This window comes from Bos javanicus, chromosome 7 (genome assembly GCF_032452875.1).
Source record: "Bos javanicus breed banteng chromosome 7, ARS-OSU_banteng_1.0, whole genome shotgun sequence".
In the NCBI taxonomy this organism is placed as follows: domain Eukaryota; kingdom Metazoa; phylum Chordata; class Mammalia; order Artiodactyla; family Bovidae; genus Bos; species Bos javanicus.
This window is the reverse complement of record NC_083874.1, coordinates 90,754,882-90,777,381: the sequence shown is the minus strand read 5'-3', so window position 1 is coordinate 90,777,381 and position 22,500 is coordinate 90,754,882. Positions and strand designations below refer to the sequence as shown.

The 22,500-nt window shown below is 35.4% G+C and overlaps 1 long non-coding RNA gene across 1 annotated transcript in view; it reads right to left on the bottom strand.

The window, feature by feature from the left end:
• LOC133252064 (uncharacterized) overlaps window positions 1-22,083 on the bottom strand; it is a 46,822-nt gene extending 24,739 nt beyond the window's left edge. The window contains exons 1-2 of the long non-coding RNA XR_009737801.1: window positions 21,991-22,083; window positions 17,203-17,362 (exon numbers count right to left, since the gene is read on the bottom strand). This is a non-coding gene — a long non-coding RNA (uncharacterized LOC133252064). The remainder of the gene's footprint in view (window positions 1-17,202; window positions 17,363-21,990) is intronic.
• Between the last annotated feature and the right edge of the window lie 417 nt (window positions 22,084-22,500).

Sequence of the window (22,500 nt, the reverse complement as noted above, 5' to 3'; positions counted from 1 at the left end):
CCATTAACATAATATATGCCACTTTGCAAGCCTGGTCAGAGAAATCTGTAACTAAATAATTTTCAAGTTTCCTTCATATCAGATGCATTATATGCAGTGTGAAATTATTTCCCCATTCAATTCCTCTGCTGAACAGCAGAAAAGCAACACACAATATAGTAGATATTACTGCAAGTGCATTGCATTCTTTAGGAGCTACTATATATGCAAGGACATTTATAATTGCTAATTTTAAGTGAGCATTTAATTGCATAGCTTGTGTCTAATTGTAAGGTTAATGTGCAACTGCAGTACAACATTACGTTAAATTTAGAAAACAGGGATGTATATGGCACAAATGTATTATGTAAATATTATAACTCACTCATTTATGTTTTCAGTTAAATATGCTGTGCTTTTTTAAACAATGTCTTCATTAAATGTACTCATTTGTTCGCAAATGAAAATAATTTAATAATGGAAAATATGTATCTAATTTAAATATTTAATGTTGGAAAACACCATAATGATCCAAGGATTTGGTGACAGGTCAGCTAAAATTGCTTAAATGTTGAAATCAATAGCACACTTCTTTACATACCTGGTATTTCTCAAATTTTGTATCTTTAAATCTACACTTAGATTCTTTCTTGCTCCATGAGCCAGGATTCTTAATCCTAGTTACAAATTTTAAATGGGTAAACAGCTTTTCTCACCAGGAAAGAATAATAAAATATTGTAAATAATGATGATCATGATAAGAAGAGACAGCATATTTTAACACTTACTTACTCTGTCCCAGTCACTGTGCTAGATGTTTTATATTTATTGTCTTTATCCTCACAATAATCCGATGCGACAGATATATGATTACTCCACTGAGGCTAATAATTTTAAGTAACCAGCCTAAGGTCACAGATCTAAGTGGCAATGCTGAATGTCACAAAAAAGATGGCCTCTCCAAAGCCCACATTACCAGTGATTTTGCTGAACCACATAAAGTTTATAATATTCCACAAACTTCTTCAGGCATGTGTGCTGTGGTAAAAAAGAAGAACATTTTCAATCTGAATGACATGCTTAAATCATAGTCTATCACTTACTGATTATATGACTTTGGGTAATTTATTTAAATGTTATGGGCTCTTTTCTCATCTATAAATCTGGGTCAGTATACCTGCTTCACGTGGTTGTTAGAAGAAGGAAGAAATGGTCACATTCTAGGATGTAAGTAATAAACATGACTTGTCCTGTCCCTGTTAGATGTAAAACACCTGTTAACATTTGACCCTGCAATGAGGTGTAAGCCCTCCTTCTTCAGTTTTGCTCACCAAGGCTTACCAAACATGTAGAACAAATTTGGGCACATTGTAGGAACTCACAATTATCCATAAAAGAGTATGTGTGAGGATAATGTTTTATAAGAAGTTCTGTAACTGCCAGCCCCCCAACCCCGGTACTGTCAAAGAAGCTTCCTCACCAAACCCTCACAATAGCCCTCATAATCTATTTAGAATCTGTGCTAAAATGAAGTCTCCCAGTCATGTCCAACTCTTTGTGACCCCATGGACTGTAGCCTACCAGGCTCCTCTGTCCATGGGATTTTCCAGGCAAGAGTACTGGAGTGGGTTGCCATTAGAAAAAACAAAACATCTGCCTTTTCTGTTCTACTGCTCCTCCACTGCATTCCTATCTATGTCCAGGGCCAGGGAACTTCTGATTCCCCCTTGCCAACTTGCTTAGTGGAAATGGAAGTAATAACAGAGGCTAATTTATGCCCATAATCTAATCAGAGTAACTCAGAGTTAAACCAAGAGAGAAAATCAGGACCTGATTACAGTTTTTCACTAACAGCACATTTTATATTATGGAGCTGTAATAGTTTTAATAGAAGTTGATAACAATCCAAAGTCAAGAACAAAATATACTTAAGTATTTAATATTTGATTCCGACAGTTTGGAGGGTATTCAATATTACAAACCTTAGGATGGTAGATTTTTTTGGCAATGGATTTCATTACATATTTTTAAAGGAAAAACTTTAATGTGTGAATTGAAATTATCAAATAACCACACACTGAAATAAATGCACGCATGCATGCATGAGTCACATAAACATAAAGTTAGTTTATACACATATTCCACACAGTTTTACTTGCTTCATTATATGGAGTAGCTCCAGATGTACGTGGTCTTTCAAGGATACACACAGACACTCTCCATATAAAAAAAAATCTACAATTCAGAAACTCTCTGCATGTTAAAAAAAAATTAGAAAAACTCATTTACTAGGCTCTTACAGGATTCATTAACCTTTGTCTTCTTTTAAGAAACCAGGATCTGTTCTAAAACTGACATTGTCATTAAAACCCAATAGGAAGTCACCATTTTTAAATTAAAGTCATTAGATAAGTTTTTCAAGAGTTAAAAAAAGATTAGAAAAAAATTCAAATGAGAAAAATAATTTTGCTTTGGGTGTATAAAGGCCCCAAGAGGAATTCCTCAAGTTTTGTTGAAAAGGACTCTTTCTCTCAGATTATCTATGAAATTTCAACCTAGACTGTTTTTAAAGGACTTAACTGTTTCCTTCTTCAACATGAAGCAACTCTTCAATAACTCTTCAATAATATTATGTACATTATGTCTTCAATAACTATTATAATCTTCAATGACTGTTGTGTGATTAATGCGATTATCATGTTCCACAATAAAGAAAAAACTAAATATCACACAATTAGCTAAAAAATATATTCCAGTGACATGGTTCTAAGAACCACACTAGTATTTCATGATTTATTAATATCTAATTGATTTATGATTAGATATTGGTATAATAATTTTAATTTTACTTCCACTATCATTAAGGAAACAGTAATATTCTTACTCTGATTTTAGAGCATATAATTCTTCAGGTAGTGAAGTATATCAAGTATATAATTCTTTATATGTGAACTGACATCATTTTCTATTATCTAAATGGTGTCATATTTATTCTAGCACTTTTGCCTAGAGGCATCCAAACCGCAGCTCACCACTGAGAGAAACGGCATTTATAGTAAAGAGTAGCTAACAGTATGGTCGGCAGTCATGGAAGTGCTAAAGAATGAAGTTAATGCTAGCCATAGTTTCATAACTAGCACTCTTTAGCACACTAAACTTCATAATACTGGATATAACCTAGAATGTAATTTCTTCCATTTCTCTTTCACATTTAGTTAGCCAGAAAGACACATGAACTATACAATTACAATAATGATCCTGCCATCAATTCCTTGTATCCTTTTACATTACCCTGTCTTACCTACTTCATATTACTATCCCTTCGTATTACTATTCATGAAACTGCCTTCAAAGAAAAGTACAGTTGCTCCTAGGTAACTCATCTTTATTCCTATTTATACACCCATCACCAGATTTTTTTTAAATACCACTGCCATTCTCCAACTACTCATCTCAAAAGCACTCCAACTTTACATTTAAGTTGCCAATTGTTTTATGTTCCAGTCAAGTAAAAATACCTTCTCTTAAATATCCCTTCTGGGGTTCTCCCATCTCTGAGGTTTTTAATGCACCTTTGCTCTAATTTGGAATATTCTGCCACTTGGATATGCCACCTGTACATCCAAATTTTACTAGTTGTGTTTCCAATTAAAAGTGATAACTTCTTTTTCTGTTTTCATAGAGCACTGCCAATACAATAGAACTGTATTTATAATTTACCCTATGACAATATTTTTATCATTCACTGTTTGTATGCATTCTTTCCCAAACTCTATTTTAAGTTTCTTGGAAGATGATAACTATAATTTATTTTTCTTCATACACAAAGAAATGTCATGAACACTGTCACTTATATAATTTCTCTGTACCCTTATTTATACTCAGAGCTCCTTAAGGGATAGTTCAATGCTTACAAAAATTCCTGATTCACAATCAACATTCAAGAAATTCTGTTTGACTATTAAATAAAATGAAACTTTCCTTTTGATCTATTATTTCTACAACATAGAAACTTATTATGCAAATACAGAGGAAATAAATAAAGCAGAGTATTATTATAAAATATTTAATGCTTCCAAGAACTTGCCATTTCAGTAAATCCATGAGGAATATCATTTGGAATTTAAATAATTGCATTATACATTATTTTTATATAATTAACTATATTATATTAATATTTTAAAAGTAGAGTATACCTGCATTATATTCTTTAGATTAAATATCTTTAGTCAAAAGAGAAAGCATGGGTTGACTCTTTTCAGCAGGATGACTTCAAATATGTATAACTATTTACTATTTTAACAATGAGAAAAAAATCAGACACTTCTGAATAAAATATCTTCAAAGGATACAATACAAATTAAGAGCACAATATCGCATCTGGGAAGCTTTTGAAATACTTGAATATCAAACATTGGATTCATATTTGAACTTTCATAATTTCAAGTTATTTAACATAGTTCTGTTTCTAAATTTCTAAGTCTGCAAAAGTCAGACATAAGGAGCGAGCAATGTCTCAAGAAGTAAGACTGAAACTTGCCACCATGGCATACAAGGCTTTGGCAAAATAATGCTTTACTGGTCAGACCCAGGAACTGACTTTGGCTCAGATCATGAACTCCTTATTGCCAAATTCAGACTTAAATTGAAGAAAGTAGGGAAAACCACTAAGCCATTCATACATGCATACTGAGTCGCTTCAGTCGTGTCCAACTCTTTGCGACCTCATGGATTGTAACCTACCAGGCTCCTCTATCCATGGAATTCTTCAGGCAAGAATACTGGAGTGGGTTGCCATTTCCTTCTTTAGAGGACCTTCCTGACCCAGGGATTGAACCCAGGTCTCCTGCATTGCAGGCAGATTCTTTATCACTGAGCCACCTGGGAAGCCCTTAGTTTACTGGTCAATCAAGCAGCAATTCCAAATCACTTATGAACTAATCAGTTAGCAAATAATTAATTAATTGATGAGAGTAATGAAAACAGTATTTTGACAGAGTTGCTTTTTTCCCTCTGAGTGGATAGCCTGTTAAAATCTAATATTATAAAAATAAAAGCTATATTTATTTATTTTATTAATGGAAGCTAATTTTTTTTTATTCTCTAAATCTGATGTATGAAAGGAGAGAGGGAGCATGTTAAGAAGAGAGAGAAAAAAGAAGAGAAATAAGAATATCAATGAAACTTTTATTACATTTAATTAAAAAGTTATCATTGACATGAGTAATATTAAGACAAAAATTAGTTACAGATTTTTTTTTAATGTAAGGTTAAACAACCAAGGCTAATTTTTCAAATGGGAATTCAAGGTTTTTGTTTAAGTGTGCATTAGGAAAGTTCACTTACAGTTCCAATTTTATTATTCCCTCTTAGAAGGATTCTTGCAGATGAAAATACCCAACTCAATTCTTAGAGAGCAAAGGGAAGGGATCAATTTACATTAGTAAAAAGTCCCACAACTAAAAATCAGCATTCTCAAGACATTCCTCTCCACCCTTCTTGTTTGGTTCTTTTCTTTGTTGGTTTTATTCTCAAGCAGGTTCTTCTTATGTGGTGGCAAAGATGGTCAACAGTGACTCTACTGGACTTAATAGTACTCTGTATAGGCCAAGCAAAAGGTGAAGCATTTTGACTGTCACAGTTCATGTCACATTCCCCGTGCTGATCCAATCGATGCAGTGTATGTTCATTGATCTGAGTGACATCCCAATCTAAAGCCAGGAGCTGGGGTCAGCTCATCTGAACTATATATATAACTATACATATATATAGCTATATATATGTAAGATATACATATCACATATATATATTATATTTGGTGATAAATTTCCCTGATAGCTCAGTTAGTAAAGAATCTGCCTGCAATGCAGGAGACCCCAGTTTGTTTCCTGGGTCTGGAAGATCCGCTGGAGAAGGGATAGGCTATGCACTCCAGTATTCTTGGACTTCCCTTGTGGCTCATCTGGTAAAGAATCTGCCTGCAATGCAGGAGACCTGGGTTTGATTCCTGGGTTGGGAAGATCCCCTGGGGAAGGGAAGGCTACCCACTCCAGTATTCTGGTCTGGAGAATTCCAGTCGTGTCCAACTCTATGCAATCCCATGGACTATACAGTCCATGAAATTCTCTAGGCCAGAATACTGGAGTGGGTAGCCATTCCCTTCTCTGGGAGATCTTCCCAACCCAGGAATAGAACCCAGGTCTCTCACATTGCAGGAGGATTCTTTACCAGCTGAGCCACAAGGGAAGCCCTCTGTATAGTCCATGGGGTCACAAAGAGTTGGACATGACTTAGCAACTTTCACTTTCACTTTCTTTCACCTAATTGTTTAATAAGAATACAGATTATAACATTTCATAAAATATCTAAGACTATAACCACTTTCCCAAGTATTTAAATATGTAGTAGTAGCTATATTTTCATATTATTTCATTTTGGCTTGTGTATCAGTATAATAAATTTACCACATTCTGAATATAGTTCAGGAGTATTGGTCAAAAGAATATATAGACTGGTTTGGTCAACATGTCAATTACTCTAAGATTATTATTGATTCTTTGTATGTGCAGATAGTAGAGTTCTCAGCTTATTATTGCTTATTAAGTCGTTGCCTTCTATCAGCAACTTTCAAGATCCAAGCATGCTTGGGTATATTTGATGAGCCAGCAAAATTTAATTTGCATGCATGCAGAGAAGAGTCCTCAGAAAGAATATAAACTACATCCACTCTGGGTTCCAGCTATTTTAAAGCATGTTTTGTAAACTAGGGATGAGTAGAGAGAAGTCTCAAGAGGCCCAACATGACTACCCTAAGTCAGTATCATATCCTCAGTTAATCTAGATGAGAGACACTCTGAGTACAATATGGTGGCTGTGGATTCAACCTGTTGCTAGTATAGTCCTGCCTGCATGATTAGATCTGAGGGAAAAGAAGCCTAAGTGAAAAATTGGAAAGCTTCAATACAGAGTGAACACAGCAGTATTCCCTTAGGATCCCTTAACAGTGTCATTAATGATTAAAAAAAAAAATGGGAGAGCTCAGTGCAGCAGAGGAACAGCAGAAGTGTCCATTGTGCTGTGCAGAGCAGCTCTGAGGCAGCAGCAGGGTCATAAGGCTTGCAAAGAATAGGAAGTCTCTTTTGCCTCAGGAGCTGGACTTCGGCAATACAGCCTATCAGTGCTGGGCAAGTAGGTGGAGACCTGAGGAGCTGACCCATTTCTGAGCAAATGTGAGATATACAGAGACCTCCCTGGGGACACAGAGACATACTGAAAGTATTTGTACTTCTGCCACTTACTAGCTGTATGACACTGAGCAAGTGAGGAATTTCCTCAGTGTCTCCATTTCCTCATATGCAAAATAGGAATAATGATGAAAGTATTATTGCTTATTAAGTTAATACACTTGTTGGACACATACACCTATTACATCATGGCTATTGTTCATATTTTTTCTTTAGTAATTTAAGAAATAATTCAGAAAACTATAAAACTGATGAAGCAAATTGAAAATGAGACAAAGAAATGGAAAGATATCCTGAGCTCTTGGACTGGAAGAGTTAATATTGTTAAAATATTAGCAAAATAAATCTACAGGTTTAATGCAATGCTTATCAAAATACCAATGGCATTTTCACAGAACTGGAAAAAACAGATCTAAAATTTGCATGGAACTCCAAAAGGTCCCCTGATAGCTCAGTTGGTAAAGAATCTGCCTGCAATGCAGGAGACCCCGGATCAATTCCTGAGTCAGGAAGATCTGCTGGAGAAGGGATAGGCTACCCACTCCACTATTCTTGGGCTTTCCTTGTGGCTCAGCTGGTAAAGAATCCACCTGCAATGCGGGAAACATGGCTTCAATCCCTGGGTTGGGAAGATCCCCTGGAGAAGGGAAAGGCCACCCTCTCCAGTATTCTGGCCTGAAGAATTCCATGGACTACAGTCCATGGGGTCACAAAGATACGACTGAACGACTTTCACGTGCACAAAAGATCCCAAATTGTCAAAGGAATCCTAACAAAAAAGAACAACGCTGGAACTATCACCCTCCCTGATTTCAGATTATCATACAAAGCTAACAGTCAAAACAGTATGGTACTGGGACAAAAGCAGACACATACATAAATGGAATTAGAAGAGAGAACCCTCAAATTAACCAATGTATTTATGGCTAATGAATCTACAACAAAGAAGGCAGGAATAGATAATGGAGGAAAGACACTCTTTTCAATTTAGATCTAATAAACTGGACAGCTACACATAAAACAATGAAATTAGAACATTTCCTCACATAACATACAAAAATAAACTTAAAGTGGATTAAGACATAAATGTAATATCTGAAATCATAAAACTCCTAGAAGAGAACACAGAACATTCTTTTTTTTTTTTTTTGAACACAGAACATTCTTTGACAAAAATATAGCAACATTTTCTTAGATTGGTGTCCAAAGGCAAAAGAAATAAAAGCAAAAATAAACAAGTAGGACCTAATTAAACTTAAAACCTTTTGCACAGCAAAGGAAAGCATTGGCAAAATGAAAAGACAATCTATGCAATGGAGAAAATATTGGCAAATAAAATGGCTGATAGGAGTTAATATCCAAATATATAAACATTTCATCCAACTTAATATAAAAAAAAAAAACCTCAATTAAAACAAATAGACAGCAGACCTGAAGAGACACTTTTCCAAGAAGAGACATATCCTTGGCGAGCAGGCACATGGAAAGATGCTCAACACTGCTAATCATTAGAGAAATGCAAACCAAAACAAAACAACAGTAAGGTATCACCTCACATCTGTCAGAATGGCCATCATCAAAAAGTCTACAAATCAAAAATGTTGGTGAGGATGTGAAGAAAAGGGAATCCTTACACACTGTTGATGGAAAGTGGTGCAACCCCTATGGAAAACACTATGGGGTGCTTAAGAAAAGAAAAAGAGAACTACCACATAATCCAGCAATTCCACTCCTGGGTATATATTCAAAAAGCATTAATTTCAAAGGACACCATGCATGCATCCCAGTGTTTATGACAGCACTATTTATAATAGCCACGATATGTAAACAACCCAAGGGCCCATCAACAGACAAGAATAAGGAACATGTCGGAGAAGGCAATGGCACCCCACTCCAGTACTCTTGCCTGGAAAATCCCATGGATGGCAGAGCCTGGTGGGCGGCAGTCCGTGGGGCCGCTAAGAGTCGGACATGACTGAGCGATTTCACTTTCACTTTTCACTTTCATGCATTGGAGAAGGAAATGGCAACCCACTCCACTGTTCTTGCCTGGAGAATCCCAGGGACAGGGGAACCTGGTGGGCTGCCGTCTCTGGGGTCGCACAGAATCGGACACGACTGAAGCGACTTAGCAGCAGCAGCAGCAGCAGTATGTGTGTGTATATATATATATGTGTGTGTATATATATAATGGAATATTACTCAGCCATAAAAAAGAATGAAATTCTGCCATTTGCAACAATGTTTATGAACCTAGAGAATATAATGCTTAGTGAAATAAATCAAAGAGAAAAAGACAAATATTATATGATATCACTTATACATGGAATCTAAAAAATATTAGAATTTATGTACAAAATAGAAACAGACTCACAGATATAAAAGGCAAACTAGCAGCTATCAAAAGGTGGAGGGAGTTGGGAGGGGAAAATTGGAGGTATGGAATTAAGAGATACAAACTACTATGCATAAAATCAATAAGCAACAAGGATATATTGTATAACACAGGGAAGTATAGTCATTATCTTATAATAATTACTTTCAATAGAGTGTAGGCTGTAAAAATGCTGAATCACTATGTTGTATACTTTCAACCAATATAGTATTGTAAATCAACTGTATTTCAATTTAAAAAAATAAATGTATAAAAACAGAAAGAATTCAGAATCTTGCAATGCTTTTGGAGACAGTACAATACAACGGAAAGAGAATAAACTTGGGAGTTTTTAATTCTATTATTAGCTATGTGACTTGGGGCAACTTGCATAAAATCTCTTAGTCATAGTTTCCTAACCTATAAAATAATTATAGCAAATCTTCTATCACAATAAAATATCTAAACTATCAAGTATTATTAACTAAAATTTATCGAACACTATGTTCCAGTCATTAGTCTAAGGTGTTTAATGAATTAACTTCTGTAATTTTCCTCACCAGAAAACTATGAGCTAGTTAAAATTACTCTTTTGCAGAAAATGTAACTGAGGCCCAAATTATCTCCCTAAGTCCCCAAAGGTAAATGACAGAAACAGGATTTGAATAAAGTTTCTGACTTAAAAATCAATAGCCTTAAACATCATATAATACCAGCATACAATGTTTGGAAAATTGTAGGTGTTCAATAAGTGACAGCTATTATTATCATCTGGATCAATAAAAATAATGATTATAATTATCCTATAGATGTCCAGAAATACTGTTGAATAAAGTGTCATACTTGTTAAACCAATTTAAATAAACTACATATATAGTTAGAATCACATTAATAATTGACATATTTTTAAAAATATTTGATAATACAGCACATGAACTTTTCATTTTCTGGTAAAACGTTATTTCAGCAGTACTATTTAGGATCACACTTTTCATGCTTAGTCACTTTTTAAAAAGTATTTCAAAGAGTTTCAGATTTGGTCCACAATTCATAGAGACCTAATTAATTCGGAGAAACCAAACCATACTTACTCTTCTTATCATGGTTCCTTTACTTTAAATGGATTAAATTTGTTGGCAGCAGTCCTTGAATGGGAAAATAAAACCTCTTTTTATGCTTCTAGAATTTATTATTTTAAATCTTAAGAGATATTAACATAACAGAAGTTGTTTTCTTACGTAATCAGAATACTCTTTGTTAAATCATGGTTTTTTAAGGGTTTGGGTAGAATTTTTGCTGGTCAAATTTTATGGCTAGACTTATTTATTTTTTCATTCCACAATCAAGTGTTGTTTTTTTTTTTTCCCCAGCTTTACTGAGGTATAATTGACAATAACATGGTAAGCTATTTGAAGTTTACATCTTGCTGGCCTGGTATATGTACATATTTTGAAGGGATTCACACCACCTAATTAACAAATCCATCACCTCATATATTATTTTTTTTAAGATCATTTAAGTTCTACTTTCTTGATAAATTCCGATTGAATAATACAGTATTATCTCTACAGTCACCATGTTTGACATTAGATCCTCAGACTTGAATCATCTTATAACTGAAAATTGCACCCTTTTACCAAGTTTTAACTTAAAAAATTGCATCTATATCTTGAATGTGCATGCTTTTTGCGTGCTCAGTTGCTTAGTCATGTCCAGCTCTTTGAGACGCCATTGACTGTATAGCCTGCTAGGCTCCTCCGTCCATGGAATTTTACAGGCATGAATGCTGGAATGAGTTGCCACTTCCTATTCCATCATCTATTCCTGTATCTTGAATGTATTTCTGCCTAAAATCATCTTAACTCTTTGTGACTCAGATCTCACAGAAATGGTGACTATTGCAAAGTAATCAATGGATAAAGTTGATCTTAGATCAACTTAACAAAGATTCAAATTCATTATTGCTTTATAATTATATATTATTGAGTTGTTTTGCTTTTACAAGTTATAAAAAATAACTGTGTCAGAGTTATCCAAAGGTGTTCTAGTTTTAAGATGGAGTAATATATAGACATACATTTCCATATTAAATTAAGATCAATTATAATAATGACTTTAGACTTCTGAGCTTTAATATGACTTCAGGAATTATAAGACTTATCTTAGGTGTTCATTTAAGTTTTTAGAAAAATTACATATGAACTAACCAAGGAGTATCATTAGATCATTAATTTTTCATATATGTTGCTAGCTAAAACTGTAAATTTAGATTCTATAATTATTTTGAAAATGTAGGTATTAGGCAAAAATATCAGTTAAAAAAATATTCTTCAAAATGAAAAATATTGATATAAACATAATTCAGTATATTCAATTTGATACTAGTTACATTCATAAAGGTCATAGTCCACATAAGGTAAATTTAATCACAAATTGGTCTGAAATAGCCCTTAAATGATTTTAATCCTCATTAACTTTTAACTTTTTCCTCCTTATTTAGAGCAACATTTATTCCAACAAAATTATCCTAAGAAAATAAACTTTGTAATATTTATCCTAATTGCATTTGAACTTTCTCTGCCTCTTCTGTATACACAAACACATAAGATATTTTTCCTACCTTAGTTTATGTCCAGAGAATTACTTCTTACTAATACTTTAAGTGTAAAATAGTTAACATGTTAAACTTTCTGTTTATAAGCTTTTCTTTTGTGCTAATTGCTTTGTTAGCACTAAAGCTAAAGAAGCTAATGCCAGAGTCTCCATTTTAAAGTAGATTGTAGAGACTGTTATTTTTCCTATTTCCTTTTAACTTTTATACTGAGGAATATGTTATTAAAAATCAGATTTGATTAATATTAGAAGCTTCTAATACTACAGTAAATTCAGGAGTGCCCCTTTCTCCTAACACCAGCACCCTGGGGTGACCACACAACTGCCTGTGGAATATATTACCAGGCTCCTGTACACAGGCCTGGCATTCTGTCATAATCATTCTTTTCTTAGCACAAATTTGTAGGTCTCTGTGATATGAAGCTATTGGTAGTTCTGCTTGTACTCAAATGAAGTGATATTGAATTTCTATTATGCATGTGCCTTGGAAACCTCACAGCTCTCCATAAAGATTTTATTCACACAGCAGATTTGTTGTGACTTAGATAGTTTCAGACAATTTTAGATTTGAATGGACATGGCAGGATCTGACAGTATAAAAGAAATATCAAGAAAAAGAAACATGTAGAACCAAATGATATATTAAGCAACCTACCGAACAAAGCAAACTAGATTGCAGTAAACAAAACCAGAAAGTATGTCTTTGAAGGGCCTCTCGTGGGGGCTAATCTTTTCATACGGTATATATGAGTTGGTGATGGAACTTGGCAACTCTTTTCATCCTACAAATTAAGTTTTGATAAAGCCCTGTTCCTCATATAACCTTCATACTTTTGAAATAAATTGTTCATAATAAGACAGATTCTAGTTTTCATTTATTTTCCCAACGGTCTAGGCCACAAATACAAATGGAAAATAAACAGAACTGCAAACAAACATTTATTCCTCGACTAGAATTGAGAAGACTTAATTGGGAAAAGAAGAAAAAGAAAATCTTAGTGAAAATATAAAATATGGAATTCAAATAATGGTGAACTGATTCATGACAAAAAGGGGAGAAAAATCAGTTAATATACTTAGGGGAAAAAAATGAATTTAGTGTGGTTTCCTTAATTTATGAGAGTGTGCTGTGCATCAGAAATAATTTGGGCACTTTCAAAATAACACTGAACAAAGCAAACAACATTCATTATTTCATGAAACTTATTTACTAACGGAGGAAACAGTTAATGAAGAAGTAAATATACCAGAGAAAGAATAATGCGAGGCAGCAATAAATGTTCTGAAGAATAATATAAACTAGACTGGTGGGACAGAATCTGTCTGTGATAACAGCAGAGTGTGAGGAGACAGCTACTCATCTTTGGTGACTAAGCTGTTGTTTAGTCGCTCAGTCAGGTCTGACTCTTGTGACCCCATGGACTGTGATTTTTCCAGGCAAGAATACTGGTAGTGAATTTGCCATTTCCTTTCTCCACGGGATTTTCCCAACCCAGGTATGGAGCCAGTGTCTCCTGCCTATTCTCCTTCCTTGCAGGTAGATTCTTTACCAATAAGCCACCAGGGAAGCCCTTAGTGACTAAGAGAAACCTCAAGAAAGAGGTACTGTGATGTACACCTATGGCTGACTCATGTCAATGTATGGCAAAAACCACCACAATATTGCAAAGTAATTAGCCTACAATTAAAATAATTAAAAATAAAATCTAAAAAAAAAAGAGGTAATGTAAGGTGAGATCTGAGTGACAAAAGGAAGGTAGCCTGGTAAATGCCTAAGGGCAAGGCATTCTGGGTTAACATACAATGTGTACAAGTCCCTTTTTAGGCTAATGTTCCTATCAGATGGAATTTCTTCATATCACACAAACTTACATTCCTTTAAAAATAATTCGCCTCTGGATAGTATGGGGGTCCTCAAGAAATTAAAACTAGTACTACCATATGATAGATCAATCCCACTTCATGATATATCCAAAGCAAAAGAAATTATTATCTCACAGAGACACCTGTGCTCACATGTTCACTGCAGCATTATTCACAGTAACCAAGGTATGGAAATAACCTAAATGCTTGTTGATGGATGAACTGATAAAAACGAAAGCTACATATATCTATACATATATATTGAATTGAAAAACAGTATTTTATACACATGCACACATACAAATATAGCAGTATATTATTCAGTCTTAAAGAAGAAAGAAATTCTGTCACTTGTGACAGCATGGATGAACCTGGAGAGCATTATGTAAAGTGAAATAATCAGACAAAGAAAGACAAATACTGCATAATGGTATCACTTGTGTGTGGAATTTTGAAGAAAAAAAAGGAAAATAATTTAGTAGATTGTGGGAATCCTTTCACAACATATGTGTGTGTGTGTGCATATTATATATATATATATATATATATATATATATATATATATGTATATGAAGGAAATGGCAACCCACTCCAGTATTCTTGCCCAGAGAATCCCATGGACAGAGGAGCCTGGTAGGCTACAGCCATAGGGTCACAAAGAGTCAGACATGACTAAGTGACTAACATACATACACACACACACACATATACAATATATATATCAAATCATTACATTCTGCACTTTAGATATATATACAATATAAATATCAAATCATGACATTATGCACTTTAGATATATTACAAATTTGTCAAATATACCTCAATAAAGCTAAAAATAAATGTATACATGAACATATACGGGCTTCCCGGGTGGCGCAATGGTAAAGAATCTGCCTGCCAATGCAGGAGAAGCAGGTTTGATCCTTAGGTTGGGAAGATGCCCTGGGGACAGAAATGGTATCCTTGCCTAAAGAATTCCACGGCAGAGGAGACTAGCTTGCTGCAGTCCATGGGGTGGCAAAGAGACACTATTGAGCATACTACACAGCACAGCAGCACTTATATATACACACAAATATTTCATTTTTAGTAGAAAAGTTAGAGATTAAGGGAGAAAGAAGAAAAAAATGGAAAGGTAAATATGTGGCAGCTATATTGGGAGAAACCAACACATTCGTCCCAATAGATAATAAGAACCAGATATGCCTAAGCCAAAATCACAATAAACAGCATATTTAATCATGTCTTTTTGGAAGCTGTAGTTTCGACCTCAAATCAATCAATTTCTTTTCACCATTGTCATTCTCTAATTTTGCAGATAATGCTAACAATTTTGGTTCTGTGAGCATCCATTTTATGTGGATCATTTAGGTTATACTAAATGACACCTATTAGTTCTGTAGAAATCTTTCAAGAACCACACTCTCAGCATTCTCCTCCCTCTGCTACTCTCTAGCACAACTTTCCAGTTCCTATGATACCCTGGATCCTTCATGTTCCAAAAGACTATGTGATGTATTATTTCATACTAAGATATAAACCCTATGTACCAGGACCTTCAAGTTCTACTTGCTCAGTACTGCATTTGAGAAGAAATTATGGTAATCTCAAAATTTAATTGATGCTCAAAGACATTTCATCAACTGAAAAAAATTTAAGAGTAAATGCAGATTTTTTTTTTCTATTTAGACAAATTCAGATTTACATGAATTGGTCTCATGTGGGGTGTCTTTCAATGCTAGGGACTCTAAAACAGATCATACACTTCCAGTGGATTAATCACTTAATGCAAGAGTGGGGATATGGAATTACCACCAGTGAAGCTAAATTTATCCTTTTCTTTAGAGAGGAAGCAAATGCCCATCATTTAGTACTCCAGTTAAAATGTGGTTGTGAGGCTGCTTTGCTTGCAAGCTGTTTTTATATAAGTCACAAGGGAAAGAATTTCTAAATGGCTTCTAGTAGCATTCGATGCCCTACTTCATTCCAGGAGGATCATTTTTCCCTTTGCTGCGAATTTTAGGATTGAAGCAGTAAGAAAGGCCTATTCAACACATAACAGATAACAAAAAAGAGCAGGAATATTATGTAAAGTTAGGTTAGAAAGAGAGTTGGACTTTCTGACTACAAAAACAATAAGAAAAGAGCTCTATACAATGAAGTTTCTTAAAATTAGTATAAATCATCTAGTACACTTAGAAATAAGTAAGAGACAGAATGGATGGATATTATGTCCACTGAACTCACATACCATGGCTATCAGTGTCTGTCAAAAAAAGAAACCCACACGGCATGATTAGCAGTGAAAATGTGGAACATCAATAAGCCTGCCTGTGGGAAAAGCACCATGTTTTCCAGATTCATAATTTGGTAAAATATGGATAAGAAGAGTAATAATAGAACTTGATCATAAAAACCTCAGACAAGTGCTTGGCTAGGGGTGGGCTGTGAATAGACCCCAGGCACGATGATGACTATGTGATGTCTTTGGTCCCTCAGATGATCTTTGTGAAGGATAAAACTGAGTTTAATCTAGTTCATAAAGACCACCTGGAGAATGACCCCCCAAAAAAGGAAAAAAGACCAGCACCCATTAGATATATTACTGCTAGAACGTCAACGAAATTGTAATGAAAATAGAAGTTGTGTGACAATGTAATATACAATCAAATAGTATATAGATGTTATCATTTATATATTTAAATTATAAATGTTTACAGTTTATTATATATACATTATTTATTATGTATAGAATATAAATGAAAAATTAAAGTGGAAGCAGCATAGAGGTTCTCTGCCTGCACTTACTCAATACATGTTTTATTAGTTTGGGTAAGGGCTAAACTGGCCTTCCCTGGTGGCTCAGTAGTAAAGAATCTGCCTGCCAAGCAGGAGACACAGGTTCAGTCTTTGGGTCAGGAAGATCCTCTGGAGGTGGAAATGGCAACCCACTCCAGTATTCTTGCCTGAATAATGTCACGGACAGTGGAGCTGGCAGGCTACAACCATGGGATGGCAAGAGAGTCGGACAGGACTTAGCGACTAAACAACAACAAAATGCTAAACTATAGTAATAGAGACCCCAAAATTCGGTGGCTTAAACAAGACAAAAGTTTACTTATCTCTTACATAATAGTTCAGATATGAGTAGTCCTGGCTGGCTGGCTGGCTCTTCACCACAAAGTCATTCAGGGGCCAGGTTTCTTCCATATTGTTGCTCCACGACGTCCCATGTATTATCCTTATTTGAACACTCAAAGTGAAGTCCCTGTCACATCTGTGTTCAAGCCTGTGAGAAGGAAAATGAGATAAGCCAGCATATTCTAACTTGTCTTCTAAAGAATGACATAGAAAATTCACACATCACTTTTGCTTATACCCCAGAAACCCAAATTCAATCCCATGGCCACTCCCACTGTATTAGTTTGCTAGGGTTGCCATAACAAAGTGTCACTAATTGAGCGGTTTAAACAACAGAAATGTATTTGCCTCACAATTCTGAAGGATAAAAGAGTGAGGTCAAGGTATCAAAGGGTGGCTTTCCTCTGCGGCCTTTCTTCATAGCTTAAAGATGGCCGCCTTCTCTGGTGTCTTCATGCGGTTTTTCTCTAAGTTTGTTTGTCTCCTAGTCTCCTCTTTTTAATAAGGACAACAGTCATACTGGCTTAGGACCCATGCTAATTACATTGTTAACCTTAATTATCTTTTTCAAAGCCCAGTCTCAACAGTCACATTCTGAGGTACTGAGGGTAAGAAAGCCAACATATGAATTTTGAGAGGACATGATTCAGCCCATAATAACTAACTTCAAGGAAGACTAAGTTTGTAGTAGGATGGCCATTTAACTAACTGCAACTTTACTCCTATTTCTTAAAGGAAAGGAAAGAGAATAGATATTGAGGAATATTTAGAAACATCTGTCCCATTATTCTAGAATTAATACGTATAAAGCCAAATCTATATTAGATAAAAACTCACCAAGAAAAAGAATGGGAAGGATAAATAATTGACGATGAAACTCAAAAGCAGTTGAGCCCCAAGACAGAAATCCTATATTAATACAATGATCTGGTTGTATTAAACTAAATCAGTTTTAAAAGTAGTGAAGCTATTTCATGTGTGGAGAGTATAACTGAAGATAAATATAGTATCTGAATAGGTTTCTTGATCATTGGGAGAAACGGATTTTTTTAGGATATTATAACCAGTCTCCTTTGACCACCACAAAGAAAGTAGACATAACTGAGCCAGTTATAAAAAGAATATTACCAATGCGATCATTTCCCCTTTCTAGTTAAGTGTTTGATTATGTTTGCCCTGCATAAGATTTTCTCTTAATCTAGAAATAAAGGCAACAAAAGGATTTTACTAAATAAAATAAAGCCCTAGAGTGTATGAAAGCCTGGTGAATGAGAAAGCTATAGGGATCTGTTGTTTATAAAAATTATCGGGTATACATAAGATGAAAGATGGTAAATAAACTACTGAATTATTAGGCAGAAAATTTTGTTGGTAAATTTTGATGCTTTTTAAACAAATGTTCAAATGTGGTCAATGATTTTTTTTTAATTCCTCCACAAAGATAAGTCTGAAGTGTAATTCAGAAACCTCCATAGAACCTTCAATTCTTATTCTCAATTCCATGGCCATTCCATACCATGAAACCATAAACATGTAAGCATAGTCACAAATGGTTAATTTACAAAATTTATTTGAGTGGATATGTGCTGGTTTCTTTCTGCCGTGACTCATGTTTGGGTATATGCCAGGAGCACCCATCACCTTTTACTTTACACATACAGGAAGAAAATGGGAACATAAGGCACTTTTACTAAGAAATATTGTGATTAAAAAATAGTTATACAGCAAAAAACAGTTGCAAACACATCGTATCATTCATTGCTAATGAGTTAAAAGGATACCACAGTGCACATATAAATCACTATACAGTGTCTTGCAGTTTATTTAAATTCATTGTGCCTCATTATAACTGAGCTATGCACCTTTAGGTCTGAGTTGATTAGGAATGCGATAGCTCAGAATAGCTTTTAATTCAGAGAAACATGGCCTGACCTTTACCATAATCCTGTGTGAAACACACTATAGTTTAGACATTAATAATGATGCTACCTCTTTTTCATACTGGTGAGATGCTACTTAAAATTTGGTATTATTAGTTAACAGCCTCGAGCCAATACATCAAAACCAAATTACCCTTCTGTGTATAACTACAGTACTTAATTCTGAGTTCTTCATCTCTCATAACTATTACTTCCTCTTTAAAAATGCTAAAAACCAAAATGTAATAGTGTCATGTCACAGCAATAAGTCACAGATACAAACTAAAGGCACTCCTCCCCACTCCCCGCGGACTGCCACTGTACGCAGTTAAGGATCCGGGCCTCATGATATACGTTTTAACAGCTAAGGCATTGCTTGTCTTTGACCTTTGTCTCTCAATTTAAGAATGCCATTTCCTTAAATCACCTCCTGGTAAGTCAACTAGCACAAACAATAGAACTTTCTTACCATTCTCATTCAGATGCAGTGGAAAATACAAATCATAGGTTTAAATATCTATTTTTTTTTAATTTATCACTCTAAATACAGGAAATGATAAGGTAATACATGAGCAGAGTTTAGTTGACTTAGCTCACCAGGGCTCATAATGGAAAATAACATGCCTCTGTGACACCCATTTTCACCCCTTTCCCCTTTGCTTCCCATTCCCCAGAGGCAACCCATTTTGGAACTCTTAGAAGTTCTCTCTGGTATTGTTAACGCATTTTCCTAAATAATTCTTCTATATTGCTAAATCGCTATGTTTCAATTTCAGACATTACATTTTGACTCTCTAGAACAAAAAATAAGATCCAGCCCTTTTAGAAGGCCACACCCTCAGAACCTAAGATTCTCCGTCATTATCAGTTCTGGAGCTCTCCTCTGTGACTCATATTCAATCCTCTTTCACAGAATCCCTTTGAGTGAGAATTTCCATTGTTTCTGAGAAACAGAAACTCCACAGAAGGGATCAAACAAGAGTCTACTTATTACCAGCAAAAAAACAAGTGATCCAGGGGTAAAGCGACCCTCCAATCTCCTTGTTTTGTCTTGATGCTTTTCATTTCCTGAGACACAGTGAAAGCTGGCTGCCCGAGTTTCTGCCATTTTTGTGTGTACAGTAGAGAAAAGAAGTGCAAGTCCACTCCCTTTTAAAACTCTTCCTGGAAGTTGCACACACTATCTCCATTTAAACCCCATAAGCAGCACTTCATCACAAGACCATGCCACTTTGCAAGGAGATAGGAAATTGAGGTCTTTGTTGTAGCAGATGGGAATACCAGACCACCTGACCTGCCTCTTGAGAAACCTGTATGCAGGTCAGGAAGCAACAGTTAAAACTGGACATGGAACAACAGACTGGTTCCAAATAGGAAAAAGAGTACATCAAGGCTGTATATGGTCACCCTGCTTATTTAACTTATATGCAGAGTACATCATGAGAAATGCTGGGCTGGAAGAAGCACAAGCTGGAATCAAGATTTCCAGGAGAAATATCAATAACCTCAGATATGCAGATGACACCACCCTTATGGCAGAAAGTGAAGAAGAACTAAAGATCCTCTTGATGAAAGTGAAAGTGGAGAGTGAAAAAGTTGGCTTAAAGCTCAACATTCAGAAAACTAAGATCATGGCATCCCGTCCCATCACTTCATGGCAAATAGATGGGGAAACAGTGGAAACAGTGGCTGACTTTATTTTTGGGGGGCTCCAAAATCACTGCAGATAGTGACTGCAGCCATGAAATTAAAATATGCTTACTCCTTGGAAGGAAAGTTATGACCAACCTAGACAGCATATCAAAAAGCAGAGACATTACTTTGTCAACAAAAGTCCGTCTAGTCAAGGCTATGGTTTTTCCAGTGGTCATGTATGGATGTGAGAGTTGGACTATACAGAAAGCTGAGCATGGAAGAATTGATGCTTTTGAACTGTGGTGTTGGAGAAGACTCTTGAGTCCCTTGGGCTGCAAGGAGATCCAACCAGTCCATCCTAAAGGAGATCAGTCCTGGGTGTTCATTGGTAGGACTGATGTTGAAGCTGAAACTCCAATACTTTGGCCACCTGATGCAAAGAGCTGACTAATTTGAAAAGACCCTGATTCTGGGAAAAATTGAGGGTAGAAGGAGAAGGGGATGACAGAGGATGAGATGGTTGGATGGCATCACCGATTCAATGGACATGGGTTTGTGTGAACTCCGGGAGTTGATGATGGACAGGGAGGCCTGGCGTGCTGTGATACATGGGTTGCAAAGAGTCAGACATGACTGAGTGACTGAACTGAATGAACTGAACTACAAAGAAAGGAGGAGGGACAATATTTGGGTTACTAAAAATGAGTAAGCTAGAGATCCATTTTTCTGAGGCTTTGGCTTCTTTAAAAATGTCTTTATTTTTATTTATCACTTGATCGATAGACGTGGCTGGTATATAAAAATAGATTGTAAATGTTTTTTAATAGAATTTTGAAAATGTTTGTCTTCTAGGTTCCAGAGTTGATGCTGAGAACTCCGTGTCTCCTGTAATTCCTGTCTTTGTCTGTGATCCTTTTGTACACTGCTCTGTGAAACTTTAGGAGAATCTCTTTACTCCTGTATTCTAAAATGTCACAGTGGCATGCATTATGTGGGTCGTGTTTCATTCATTTATTGTACTTAGTTCTAGGAGGGGCTTTCAAACTTGAAATTAAAGTCCATCAATTCTAGAAAATGCTTTCCCTTATTTCTTTGACCATTGTCTCTCCTTCTGAATGTTGCACCCTAGAATGAGTCAAAACAAGCTGTATTGTACTGCAGTAAAAAGCAAACCCAAACATCAGTGGTTTAATAATACAGCAAAGATTTGTTTCTCACTGACACTGTATCCAGAAGAAACCAGCTGAGGGCTTTGTTCCATGCTGACTTGACACAGCGGTTAAGGTGACAGAGTCTCCACTCTCCAAAGGATCTCAAGCCTGCACCAGAGAAAAAGCAACATGACAAGTCATATGATGACTTTAAAACCCTCCACCCAGAAGTAACTTGCATTTGTCTTCACACTTTATCAAATACAGAAAGTAACATGTCTATGCCTAATTGCAAAAGAGTGGGAAAGTGTAACCTCACAAGGTCCTTGAAAGGAAGACAACTAGAATATTAAAGAACAAACCTAAGTGCTATAACAAGTCTCCTAGAAGGATACTCTAATATGCTTCTCTCTTTTCTTTTTTACTTATGCAACTCATCTTATATGAGATTAAAGTGTACACAATTTAAGTACATATATTGATGAATTACTGCATATGTATATACCTATGACTGGAGAAGGAAATGGCAACCCATTCCAGTATTCTTGCCTGGAGAACTCCATGGACAGAGGAGCCTGGCG